The 14,501-nt window shown below is 39.4% G+C and overlaps 1 protein-coding gene across 1 annotated transcript in view; it reads left to right on the top strand.

Annotated features, from left to right (window-relative positions):
• LOC120454500 (insulin-like receptor) overlaps positions 1-14,501 on the top strand; it is a 48,222-nt gene that overhangs the window by 17,680 nt on the left and 16,041 nt on the right. Inside the window, exon 3 of the mRNA XM_039639852.2 lies at positions 14,012-14,069. The gene's annotated coding sequence lies outside the window, so the exon portion shown is untranslated. The remainder of the gene's footprint in view (positions 1-14,011; positions 14,070-14,501) is intronic.

Raw genomic sequence — 14,501 nt, 5'->3', positions numbered from 1 at the left:
CCGGGGGAGGACTTTAATGAGTTTAGGAGGGAACCAACAGTATCTCCTCCGCGGTCTCCCACAACCATTCGCATTCGCACTGTTGCAGTCTGCTTTTTTTTCGCTCTTCCATGCGCCTTGGTTTGTTTTGTTTTGTATTGTTTTGGGACTTTAATGGCCAACTGGTTGCGGTGAGCACGTGTTGGCTGTCAGTCATCCATCCAGCCAGCCAACCAGCCAGCCATCCAGCCAGTCAGTCACCCAGACGTTGATTGAGATAGCAGACTGGATCTGTGAGGAGAACGAGGGTAAGGGTCCATGAGGGGCGTCTCAGGGTCTCAGGGTCTCTGAATGTCGGTGTCTCAGAGTCTCAGAGTACCGGGGGCTCTTCTTTTTTGGGGGCGTTCCCCTCGCTTTGTACCACTCGCCACAGACGCGCACATTCTGTCAATTAGACGCACTTCCGCTTTCCCACTCGCATTAGTTCTATATTTATTTCCGTTTTGTGCGTGTGATTGATGGCCGACTGCTGGGCAATGATGTAATCAGAAATCAGAAATTAAAGCGGAAATGAATACGTAAACGAGAAGAAATGTGGCTTACGTAAATAATGTCGCGAATAAGATTGGGGCAATAAAAATTCATAAGAACAAGAGTACTGCTCTCTCAAATTCTCTCCCCATTTGATCGCTAAGTTCGAGCTTGTAAGCAAAAACACAAGACCGAATTTCCCGTTATGCATTGGCTTTTTTTCCGCTTTGTTTAACAGTTGGTAAGCGAAATTAAATTAATACGTTTTTGTTAATTTTTGCGTATATAATTTGGTTTTTCGTTATGGTGCCCAAATTATAGTTTTTCCAAGCCTAAATGTTTTTTAAATCAAAAGTAATTTTTTTTTGAGATTTGGTAATTTGTTTTGTGCTGCACTCACTGGTTACAGTGAGTTAACATGCCGTACCGTTTACACTTCTCTTGGAGGCACTTTCCCTACCCCGGCCCTTTCAGAATTTTCTCCTTTTCCCCGACTTGGTTTTAGATGTATCCAATAAACTAGTAGAAACAGCTGCAGCCGCAGACGACAATCGCAATGCGAAGGGTGTAAAGTGGCGCTGCCACATTCCAATGTATGTAGCTGTTTCTCTTTCTTTTTGTTGTCAAGAATGTTGGAGATGAAGAGGAAAACGAAGATGAAGTCGATGAAGCAGCCGCAGCAGCAGCATTAATCGTGGCATCATCTCATAGACACTCTCCATGTTAAAATCACGTTTTATGTTATGTGAACGGCGCGTGAATCAGTTAAAGTCCAGAGTTCGAATCGCAAGGAAAAAAGAGACGGCCGGAAGGCAAACGAAAAAGACGGACATAGTCGCAGTCTGCGAATGCGATCGAGCTTAAAATGCAGACTTAATTCGCCGAGAGTGAGAATTTTCTCGATTTGTCCGGAATGTAAGCTTTCGTTTCCAGACCTAACCCCATTCGCTTTAAACTTAAGTATCTTCATTGCATTGTCATCTGTTATTGTATATATCGTATTTTTATTTATGTAATTTATTACTATTTGGCTTAAACGTAAATTAATAAAACAGTTTTTTATGTTTTTGGTTTGTAATCATTTAAGTTATTTTCCAAGTTATTGGTAGATTTTCTCATTTTGGTTCACATTTAATTAAATGTCAAACGACATTAAAATGTGTCTAGATTTTTATTGAAACATATTCATAAGGCAGGGTGCTGCTTTTATTACATCATAAAGTACTAATATATTGACGTAAACCTACCTTCCTTAAATACCAGGACAAATAACCGATAGAAAAATTAAAATTGTGGAATAAACCCAGCAAACGTTTAATAGTTTGTACTTGATGAGGTATAATGAAAAGATAAGGCCATAAATAAGCCTACTCCATCTGTCATTTAATTTATTTTCATTTTTGTATAAGTAAACCGGCGGTAACCCCTTCAATGGCAATTTGGTTGCCGCCATTTGCTGTCCCAACTCCCTTTCATTAAAACCAAGTTTAATGGCCATCAATTAATTTAGAACAAACGGACAAAGGCGGAAAAGAGATGGCACGAGTGTCATACTTTATGTGTGTCATTAGGGTGCATTTTGAGTTATGCACCTAAAAATAAAAGAGCTCAGAAACACAGAAACCGAAAGACTAATGGGTATAAACCATTTCCGCATTCCACAGTGGAAAGTCAGCAAAACAATCCGAAAAAAAAAGAAAAACAGAGTCGGGCGCATGCGCAACGGTTCCTGAGACAAAGACGGATAGAGAAGTTCGAGAGTGAGTGAGAGAGATAGAGAGAATGAGAGAGAGAGTGAGGCACAAAGCCAGAGGGAGGGTGTGAGTGGAAAGGAAGGGAAAGACCTCGACCCACACTCGTGTGGCGCCCATAAAAACGTCATCGTTGCACATAAAACTCGACAGCAAACAATGCAGCTTGCCATTTGGCTGCCGCCGTAATAGTTTTTTAATTGCTCACAAAAGTCGTCAAAGTTCGTCTCCTCCACCCATATACATAAATGTATATTTACCTCAAGCATAACCCATACAAGGTAAAGTCGGTTGCTCGTTGCTCGTTTGGGCCCATTAATCACTTGAAGAGCGAGGAGGCTGGGGAAAATAACGCCACCAGGTTAAAGCCAGAAAACCGTTAAGCGTATGCAACAAGATCGCCGCCGCCTGTCTACCTCTTGGAGATCTCTTAGCATATGCGCATATTATCCAAGTCGCCTGCTTTATATACATACGAGTGCTTGTGCAGAGGAAGCGAAGAAACGATCTTGTTATTGACATTGACGATGTCATTGGGAGGCTGTGGTCGGGAGCGGCAGCGGGGAGGGAAAAGCAGTACAAAGTACCGAGTATAGTGATACCCTACCCTACTGTACCGATCTTCACTTGGATAACTATATGGGTGTTTAAAAGACCATTAACGAAAGAAAAGCAGATGTACATACATATAATATAACTTTGACACATATAATAGATATCTATTTAAATTGCAAAACCGAAGTACCCTCTAAAAGAGCAAACAGAAGAAACGTGTTTTTTCCCCTCGTCCTCCCCATATTTCTATCGGCTACTCCTCTGGGCGCAAAAAAGTGACCCTGCCTAATTTTTAGTCTGACCTTTTAACTTTACCGCAAGGCCATTTCGCCACGTTTGCCAGTTGATTTGTTTTGCTGAAAGCGATCAAGATATGCAAGATGGAGTCGTTTTCTTAAAGTTTTATTTGCTTAAAACTTTTTCTACGTACCGACTTTTACTCCAACCTCGGTTGCGATCTTTATTTTATAGTAGTATAGTAGTATAGTGGTATGCATAGTAACTGCAGTGGATGTATTGTTTGGAGATCGCCGGCGACATTATACGATAATAGGCGACACATGCGCATAATGACCCGGCTGCCGCTGTAGTTGCTATTTTATTTTTCCTGTCCGTCAGACAAAAAGGGGTAAATTGAAACAGCGGGAGGGGGAGGGCGGTTGCGCCTGGGAGTTTAGATCGGAATGTTGTTTATTGCATTTTCAGCTAAATGTCGCTGAGACGTTGTCGTCGCCCATTGGAAACATTGGAAACAGACTCAGACACACAGATACTATGCAAAATGACTGTGATTTTGTTCCACATGCTAGTATGTGTTTGGTTTGGTATTGGCATTTGGAAAGTTAGCTGCTCTCTCGGCTGGCCGCTTTTTATAGCCCGCAATCTGCAGCCAGCTTTGTGTCATTGTTCCCATTTCTTGATTTGACATTGCAGCTTTTTGCATTTTCATGCATCCGGGATGCAGTGATGATGATGATGTGATAGCGATTACCATGGCCATTACACACTTTATATGCAATAATGATGATGTCGGGCTTGGGCTCCCTAGGTGCGCACACGCTGGAATCTAATGGGCCGGCATGTTGGTAAAGTAGTTTTATCAATTATATGTTGGACCCCACAAATTTGTTCTTACCATCTTAGACTTTCGGTTCTTTTAAATGGTACTTACTACCTTTTTAATTTAACGCCTCATTATCATGCAATCTAATAAGTTATTTATATAAAACCACCAATATTTATGTAGATGTTATTGTTTTAAAAATAAGCATTTGACCAAGCCACTTTGCAACACATGAGTCTTGAGTCTGGCAGCTTTCGTTGCCAATCAAGCGACATTTGCCAAATGTGCAGACACAAAGAGACGTAGCACAAATGGTCCCATGACCGAAAATACCAAAATACACTCACACCGCAATTCATTGGGTCCGCACAGTATAGATGGATGTAAGAATGTATATAAAATGCAATTACAATTACAAATTGAAATGCACAACAGATGACGCCGTCGTAGCGACGGGATCGTCTCAAGATGTTGAACATATAGAATAAATTGCTTTCTTCTTTTTTTTTTTTTGCTGGGGACCTCATCTGACGAAATTCAGCGCGGCATAGGTGGGGCAGGTAAAGCTGGGGGTGTTGCATCCCACTCATGACGACGACCCACGAGCCTCGCAAGAATATAACAAAGCTATTGGGATTTTGCCTCATTGTCTCGTCGTTGACGACGCTGCTGTTGTCCCACTATTATGCCACTTACACGGTTTTCAAGGGGTATTAAAAACATTCCGAAAATAATTAAGAAAAAGGAAAGGTAAACATAGAAAAACTTTCGCTGATCAAAAATAGTTTTCAAACAGATCTCCACTGACTTTAGTAAGACATTTTACTGTTAATCATTCACTTCTGGTAGGGAAACCTGATTTATTAGGTTTGCCGGTTAATATTTTTAATTGGAATTTAGTTTATTAAAATGGCAGCACGTAAATGGTCTTCTTTAAAAATTCTCGTTCCTGTATTTTCCGAGTTAATAAAACCTTAGTTATAAAACATTGGCGTGTACCTATGTAAAAAGACTATGTTAAATTATGCAGTATAAGGAAATTTTAACATCAATAAAGCCAGGGGTGTACTTGCTTTTATAAGAAGGTGGTCAAGGGATGATGATCTTCATTTGACGATCATTGCTTTGGTAAAACCTTAGTAGTTTCGCTAGTCTGTCCGATTCTTGAAAAAAACTTGCCTTACGGCGCCCAAATTGGGATGCAACTATTATATGACCTTCTTATTCCAGTAGATTATAAACTTATAAACGTATACCTACCGTATAACGATGCTTGGAACAGTTTTTGTAATCTTATTCGTGGAGAAGTTGATGGTCCTGACTTGGTAAGTCGGCTAAAGTACTCTGTATCAAATATACTCGCTAGAAATTGCACACAATGTTGTTTTAATATCTAATATGAGAAAGATTGAACCGACGAATGGTATGTAAATACATACAGGTAAAAGACAGTGAAGAAATTATTTGGTAAAATATAATGTGGTCATATTGTAAGAGTATTTGGGATTTGCGCTGACTTCCCCTTCTTATTTCATGTTGTTATACCCGTTACTCGTAGAGCAAAAGGGTATACTAGATTCGTTGAAAAGTATGTAACAGGACCAATAGCCGAGTCGATATGACCATGTCCGTCTGGCCGTCTGTCTGTAGAAAGTTGAGATTAAGCATACAGACTCCAGAGACATAGACGCAGCTCAAGTTTGTCGATTCATATTGCCACGCCCACTCTAACGCCCACAAACCGCCCAAAACTGCCACGCCCACACTTTTGAAAAATGTTTTAACATTTATTCATTTTTGTATTATTCTTGTAAATTTCTATCGATTTACCAAAAAACTTTTTGCCACGCCCACTCTAACGCCCACAAACCGCCCAAAGCTGCTACGCCCACACTTTTGAAAAATGTTTTAACATTTATTCATTTTTGTATTGGTCTTGTAAATTTCTAGCGATTTGCCAAAAAACTTTCTGCCACGCCTACTCTAACGCCTACAAACCGCCAAAAACGGTGTTTAAGACTCTCCTTCTCCCTTCCACTAGCTGAGTAACGGGTATCAGATAGTCGGGGAACTCGATTATAGCGTTCTCTCTTGTTTTTCGGTTCGCTTTAAACGAAGCGCTAATTTTTTCGCTATACGACGGCGCTTGAGTGGGCGTCCAACCGCCCACTTTTCTCTCTGTCTTCCGGCAATCCGAGCCCCTTCGTGAAACTTTCTGTCTCGGTGGCGCAGGAAAATGTTTTTAATTACAATCATTAGAATGAAATTGATCGTGAACTGAAACACGAAAATTAAATTAGGGAAATGCGGACGTGCAGAGACCACAAACTGCACCTTTAGAGCACGTCCAACCCTCCGAATTCTCCCCACTGTTATTTCAGGGGTCCCCATTGGGGAGACGTTGCGTCGGTTGTCTCGTGTTATTTATTTGATAGAAATGCATTTTGCTATTTTTAATTTTTTCTTTCAATTTCACACCCCCGGCAGATGCATGCTAAAAATAAACGCAAATGTAAATTATCTTTTGGCGTTGCTGCGAGGAGAACAAAGTCCTTGGGGGAGCTGACTCTTAAAGAGAAAGCTTCGAGAGTTCATTTGGTGAAGGGGAGGAAACCCGTGAAGAGCACGGCAAAGGTGAAAGGACTTTAAAGTCATTGCAGAAGAAAATAAATGTGAGGCAGCAAATTTATGTTGTTTCCAACTTTGAAGGCTGTTCTCCATTTGGAATTCCTAATTGCTTTCACGTGACTCAGTATTTCGGTTTGAAAACCGCTTTAGACCGTCATCGATTGATCACAGATTGGCCAGGATGACATCGGTTTCTACTGACGGCGCAAGCTTTAATACGTATATTTTTAAATTAAAATACTCAAAGAACAAATAAGTAAAATGTTTGATTCATAATCGCAATGATTTTTATCTGTATATTGTTCCCTTGTAATTTAAATATGGGTTGTTTTTAGTGAACTACATCTGCGAGCCCCTATGTATAATAATATTTAACCCGCTTCTTTTTATGACGCGGAATTCCCATATAGACCATAGGCCTTGTCAAAATGTTGATCATGAACTTTTTGTTTTCTTTGCATAAACAAGTTTGGGCTGTGTAAAAGCCCATTTACATTTATTTATTTGGGTGTGAGGGAAGGGGGAGCAGACAACCCTTGTCGGACCCCGAGGGCAACCCCTTGGCAACATACCGATCCATTCCGTCCCATCCCAAATCCAACCCGTCTACACGGATCTTGTGATCTGTCATTACAAGCAGACGATAAAGACGAAGAGCCTGAGACGAAACTGTGTGTTGTTTACGTTTTATGTAGATTTATTTTTGCCTTGCAACTTAAACGCACAGACATTTAAATTTAGCCGCGGCGATCATCTAATGGCCCCGTCCGCACACAAAAGCTGCCCATCCCGCTCGCACCTGCGCCCGGCGGTACCGGTCTGGGCAATCTGATGCTGATGCTGGTCCGCTGTTTCACGGCGTGGTGTGATGGGCTGGTGTCGGATCGTCTGCCCTGCACTTTTCACACTCGAAAAAACTCGCTGCTAATCGCCTGAAATTATTTAGTTACCCAAAAACGAAACTGTTTGGCTTTTTTGGTTCGAACTTAAAAATAAACATGGTTGGTGCCAGGCTTTTATAATTGGATAAAAATGTTACTTTCATTAGTGCGAGATACGTATCTGTATCTACAATTAGTTAGATCCTGAATCGGACAGAAATTAATAAATGTGTTGCTTTAGACATTTTGTGGATGTGTTTTAAGGATTTACAAACACATGGCACTGCCTACTGCCTTGTCCGTCCGTCTGACATCTCCGTCCCTATCTCCTCCGATGTTCGTCTCTGTCTACGTGTCACCCGACTGTCTCGCCAAAATGTCATCGCTGCACTCGACGTGGCACTATTTCCGTTGCAATGTTGTGCCCGACGCTTGATGTGGCATAAAAAGTGTGATTGATGAAAATCTGGTGACCCAGCTGTCGCCAGCACTTGCTTTCCTCGTGCAGATCCTCTAATTTTATTTCTATGAGCAAGGACGAGAGGTGTTGGGTGACATCCCCAGTGAACACACCACTTCGGGCATCAGCTCACCACACGTCAGTCCAGTAGGCTCCCTCTCGCTCTAATCTGATTTGTGGGATCAAACAACTGTAAACCCGGGCTTTGTGTACGCTCTTTCTCCGTCCTTTCTCCACCTCCTTTTTTCATCGCAGTTTCTCCGGATTGTTCGGCTTCTTTTTGTGGTTGGCTTAAAAATGCGTGCGTGGTATTTTGTGCGTGCTCTTTGTCGCATTGAGCTACTTTGCGGATTTGCCTTTGCTATCGATAGGTAAGCCCGTGCAACCCTTAGGATGTTTCAAAAATTAGGGGATACATTAAAAATATTTGAAAACAACATACATTTGTTTTTAAATCTTAAAATTCAGAGACCTAAATTCTTTTATTTTTTTTTTGTAAAAAGGTAAAGTCATCGTATAAAAAACCATGATATTTGAGTTTAAGGCATATACAAATTCATCAAGAGGTTTTGTTGATAATACAAAAGGAATATTGTTTTTGGTTGTGTATAACGATTTTCTTGTTATTGTCTTTATTGCTGATTATTTTTGTGTTTTTACATTAACCAGATACTTCTAACCGCTTTGTTTTTTTTTGTTGCATCTCTAGTTCGTTTTGTATGCTATTTTTTACTACGACTATTGCGCCTCCTTGCCTTTTCTGATTAGTTTATTCAATTCCGTCACTGATACCGGAGTTTGTGTAATTGCTTGTGCTATTACATATTGCAAAATTGAAAGCGTCTTCGGTGTTGTTTTTTGTAAACCCCCTACCTAATTGTTGTCTAATGTATTTATATTTCTACGCCTATATCCTCAGCTTGAAAAACAAATTACCATAAGTGTCGTTAATTGTAATAGAAATATTGCTGTAACATCAAAAAGGAATAGCGTCCGTAAAATGAAGAGATTACTCCGCAGTAGCTGAGCTCAGTAATAAGCTGAGCACAAAGTAATCAATGCTCATCTTTCCCGAGAGAAAGAAAATAAATAAATTCTTCTCTCTCGTCTACGAGAATCTCAAAAGAGTTCGGCTCGGAAGAAATCTCGCGATAATCTTGCGCACAGTATATGTATATTTAATATAAATCTTAGAAAACTGCTAAATTTATTTTATTATAGAGTTCCTAGAAAGCTTGACAAACAATTGGCTAGTCATAAATATTAAACACTTGACACAGTTTCTGAGAACCGGGCTTCAAACAAAAAAACTTACACGTCTTCTGGGAAGTATAGTTTCTTGTAAATGTGAAATGTTGTGTATTTATTATCAAATAGTGTATGACGCAATAAATATTGTTTTTTCTGTCCCATGCTGCCAGAATGAAACTTCTGTATTTAAATGTAAAGGAATATAATTATTTTCTAAAGCTCTCCAAAATTGACTGTAAAATGTATTCGTCGTTGGTCAAATTTGTACTTGTATAAGAAAAATATTTGTTGTTGATTTGTTTTGGTACTTAAAAACATACATATTTATTTTGTAAAATATTTTTCTGTATTTGTTTTCCTTTGGCCTTGCTAAAAAGTTAAGCTGCGTCTGTCTGTCTGTCTGCCCGTCTCGTCTCGTCGCGAATCTAGGTGTTTTTGTTGCTAATCTGGTTATTTACTGTACTTTAGTAGTTTCTCTTGTGTATCTGGGCCTTGTTTTTTCTGCTCGGAACTGAACTGGGGCTTTGAGAATCGAGATTTTAGCTTCGAGAGACTGAGAGTGGATGGAAATGAAAACTACTGGCAGTGTTTGGGCAAGTATTTCGAAACAGCTCTCGTTTCATTGTTGTTTGTATTATTATTACTCGTTTTGCTGTTGTTATTAGGCAGAAGCAAGGAATAAAGGAGAGGAGAAGTAGCAGAAGGAGAAAAAACAATATTGTGTCTTGTTTATTGCTTTATTTGCGGCGTTTTGCTCTTGATTAGGTTCTTTTGTGCCTCGCACTTTGCTTATGTAGTTCTCCCCATTCTGCTCCAGTGGTTGTTGTTGTTGTCGTCGTCGTTGTCGTCGTTGTTGTCGTTGTTGTTGTCGTTGTTGTTGTTGTCGTTGTCGTAGTGGTAGTCGTTGTTTTTGCCGCTGGCGCTTTCGCTTGCATGTGTTTGTAAACGTAGCTATGTACGTATGTACATATGTATATACATATGTAAATATGTATATAATGTTTGTAGCATTGGCGCACGGGCATAAGGTAAATGTGAAATTTAACAATTTAAGCGGAACTTAATAGCTAAACAACCATTATAACTTGGTGGCCTTTTGTTGCTGTCTCTTGGCATTTTTTCAGAGGCTTGTAAAAACATATTGCGTTCTATTTTGTGCTCTGGAGGCCTGCTGCGTTTTCCCCTTCCAGTCCGTTGTAATAAAGTTGACCTTCAGTAATGGGGATAATTACGTGCGAGCAATTACTAGTTATAATCCATAAAAAATAAAATTAGTAAGATTATGCAAGTTTATACCTAAAATGTATTGGTCGGTCGTTGTCGTTTCGGTGTTTCTCTTTGTTTTCCCCTATCTATTGTTTCGCCATGCACTTTTCCGCCTTTTTCGAGCTCAGACAATTGCGTCGTGCAGCGCGCCTTTTTGGCGCCTCACACAGGCAAAAGCGGACTTACACACACACGCGCAGGCATTTCCGTTACGCTGTCCAAATCAAATCAAATTAATTAATCAAGCCAAATAAATGTTTAATAAATCATAACAAGAAAACAAAACAAAACAGAACCGAGAGCTGAGAACTGAGAACCAAGCGACTTGCTATATTGAGTAGAGGAGCGGAGAAAATTCGAGCGAAAATCAGTCTGGCGCCTATTTTATGAACGGTTCAATAGCAAATGTCAAATTTGACAGCGGCGAGCAGAAAAGCACCAGCAAGCGAGAAAGGGAACAGATGAGGGGGCGCACGAGCGAGAATCCAACTGATAACATGTAAGAACCAAAATTTTGAGGATGGGAGGGGGGAAGGCGGTGGAAATCTTTTTCGGACGACCATAGCTTGTTATTAATTAGCTTGACTCTGTGACTGGCCCGTCAAAGTTGTGATTCAGCCCGAAAGATACAGCGCACAGCCGACAGATGGGAATAGATGAATGGGCTGCCAAAACGGAGGGGGTTTCATGGGTTGTATTGTGGTGTTCCCATTACCCAAAAGGGGAATATTCATTCAACAAAAATGGGGAACATTTGTGGAGTGAGCGCAGGGCGATAAGGCGGTTGATAAGGTAAGCAAATATATAACTTATTTACCCGCCGTCAGTAGGTAAATACGGCAAAACCTCTCTTGCCTGAACGTATATCTCATAGTTTACTTCTAAAATGTACTGTATGCATAAAAGGACCAATAAATAGAATGAACGATTTTAAAGCAAATAAAAGGTGCATGAATTATTTGTAGTGGTATTTGTGTAATTAGAAAAGCGAGCATATCTTGGGAAATCAGTGGGATTGCATTTGAAAAAAATCCACGCTAGCCAAGCTGTACTGTCGGTAATTGTGCCAACTTCAATTTCTGGTGGTATTCGTGGGGGAAATCGAGGTCCCTGGGTGTGAATGAAATCGAATCCAATAAGTACGCGGACAAATTTACTCTACTCACGCCCGTTATTCCTACGTGCGTGTGTATGAAATTCATTGATAACTTGAAAATGCCAAATCAAACAACTCACACACACAATCGCACTGCTACAAGCACACTGGGAAATATCTTGTGCAATGCATTCCAACAAAAACAATTGGGCAATGGGGGGAGCGGAACGTATCATAAATAATAAAAGTGAGAAAATAAAACGTTAGCCAACCCACAAACAAATAAGAAGAGGAAGAATGGATCGGTAGGGGAAAATCCCCTGTCGAGATTAGGGAGGAAAGCTTATCAAATCGGAATTTATATGAAATGTTATTTCTGTTATTGCCGCTGACAATTATTATTGTTTACTCACTTGCATACCACACACGCACACCTCGCTCTCTACTCACTCTCTCACTCATACACTCCCGCGAATCACGGGCGTCCGTCCGGGCACTTGAAAATGTAATTTCACACGGAGAGAAAAAAGGCGCGCGCTAAATACTTCATTCACTTGATTCACGCTGCTTGCCTTTGTTGTTGTTGTTGTGGTTGCTGTTGTTGCTTTTGCTGTTTACGCCACTGCATTCATTCACACACACGCTGGAGAGGGAGAGAGAGGCCATCAGATTGGGTGAGCAAGCAGTGCAAGTACCATGGGATCGCCTGTTGTTGCTTTTCGTGCCTTTCATTCAATAAATACGCGGCACTTACCATACACACACGTAATAGTAGTAAAAGTACTTAAATTTTGTCTTATTTAATTCCAATGTCTTAATAAACAGTCAATATGTGTATTTGTATTTGTAACAAACCTGTGAATTAAAATTATAGTTTTAAATGTACATATATCTTATTTTATTTTATAGTATAACAAAAAAATGGTTATTATTCTTTGGACAGTTGCTGTTGAAACGTATTCCGCTGTGCATTTAACACTGGGATAAACAAAACAACCACAAATGTTTTATAAGCCCCAACGGGTTTTAACTTGCCACAACCGCAAACTCAATAATAAGAACAAAAACCAGACTGAGAAGGATCTTATCTGACCGGAACTGGCCAGCTCAAGGTTTTTAACAACTGACTCTCAATCCAGAAGTTTAGATACTATAATTCATAAAATCATTATTGGTAATGTGATTGCATTTCCCAACCGCATAAATAAGATTAATGAAAGGCGACACACGTTTCACACGATTCAATTGAAAGGCAAAACTTGTTTTACTATTCGATAATGTGAAATGTGAAATTTTATTCAATGTTGATAACTTACGAGTAAATTTAGATTGTAATGCACCTTACAAAAAAGGAAGGATGCGGGATCCAGTGAGACAAGTATTTATTTCTAAAATAAGTATGTATATTAATTTTATATAACTCTATTAACAATTTCTTTTTAAGTTGCTAACTAAAGAAATAATAAAAAGTAAAGAGCAATATAAGCAAGAGAAAACGCTTTATTCAAGTTTCCGACTATCAGATACCCTATACCCAGCTAGCGGAATACACAATTCAAATTAGAACTGTGGGCGTTATAATTTTCGGCGGTTTCTGGGCGCTAGAGTGTCTTTTCGCAAATCGATAGAAATTTGCAATTCAATCACGACAGAAATTAAATAAATACAAACCCGATTATTAGACAACATATCAAATATCATAAAACTGGAAGTGCTTTAAAAAATAATAATAATACAAAACATTAGTTCTTTTGGTTGTTCATATAAAAGTAAGCCTCGTTCTGATTCATCTTTAATTACGTTGCTATCTAAGATGCGATCATATCTTATAACATATATGAACTGTTGTTATGAACACTAAGAATGAACACTAATGAATTGTTTAGTATACTCGTACATTGGAAACATGCTGGTTATGCAAAAAATAAGTTTTATATACCCGTTTTATTTTATTTGAAATATTTAACAGTTTTAGTTCTGTTCAAGTACTTTTGGATTTCGAAACAGGGACTCTCGTACTCGATCAATCACAACAGCTTAACTTGTTTGCATTGCCCTTTGCTAGCTGTGGTGGCTTTTCCGAGAATTCTGCGTAAGCTTTTCGTGCAAAAAAAGTGCCTGGATAAATAAATGTCAACTGGGAAGCAAACATAACAGGAAGTGCCATATAAATTGCTCATTCCGTGTAGTACTGCAGCAATATTTGCTGTGGACAAACAGGAACTTGGATAGGTAATGAAAGGGATCGTCTGTAACATTTTTTCATGTATCCCTAGCTCTAAGTTACGTATTGACTCAGATTGCAATAATGTTGGAAATAGCACTTGCAAAGCAAACAGTTCACCTGACTTGCTGGATCGGTGGGGGGCTTATAAGGGTAAATATATATCAGTCAAGGCAGTCCTTTAAAGATTAAGATATGGGTGTGTTATAAATTATTTCTTCGATTATATCACTACTGTTCCGAACTAAATTTAGTGAACTATGTCCGTATATATGTATGATTAGTAGTATTTTTAACTAACGTACCATTTCCTTATTTATTTTCAGGTGTTCTTGGTGGAACGAATAGATAACAATCTCCCTACAAAAGTGTTCAACCTATGAGGTATGCATACGCATTTAACTTAAAGTTAAGCTTTTAAGTAATCAATCGCTCTGGCTTACTGGAAATCTAATTTTAGCCGCTGATTTGTCTGTACGAACTTTGTTCGTATCATTAATTTTAGTGGAACAATTGCAGTAGTAATGCCCGCTCTTATCTTGTTATTGTTATTGTGAAATTCAATGCCTGCCGATCGGCTGAATAATAATTCATTGAGTAAACACAGACAGCAAGCGGGTGTGTGCGGCACTTTACACTTGGCACTGGAGAATAGAGCCGGGAACGCAACTGTAAAAATAACACTGAGTCAAGGATCGCTCCTAATCATCGTCTTTGATATGACAATGACGTGTGCAAAGTAGTATTCCGAAGTATTCCGATAAAGACAAGCGAACGAAAGGGGCAGCCCGGAAAATGTGCAATAAACAATGTATT

Source organism: Drosophila santomea, chromosome 3R (genome assembly GCF_016746245.2).
Source record: "Drosophila santomea strain STO CAGO 1482 chromosome 3R, Prin_Dsan_1.1, whole genome shotgun sequence".
NCBI lineage: Eukaryota > Metazoa > Arthropoda > Insecta > Diptera > Drosophilidae > Drosophila > Drosophila santomea.
Note: the sequence above shows the minus strand (reverse complement) of the source record. Positions and strands in the feature narration are given on the sequence as shown.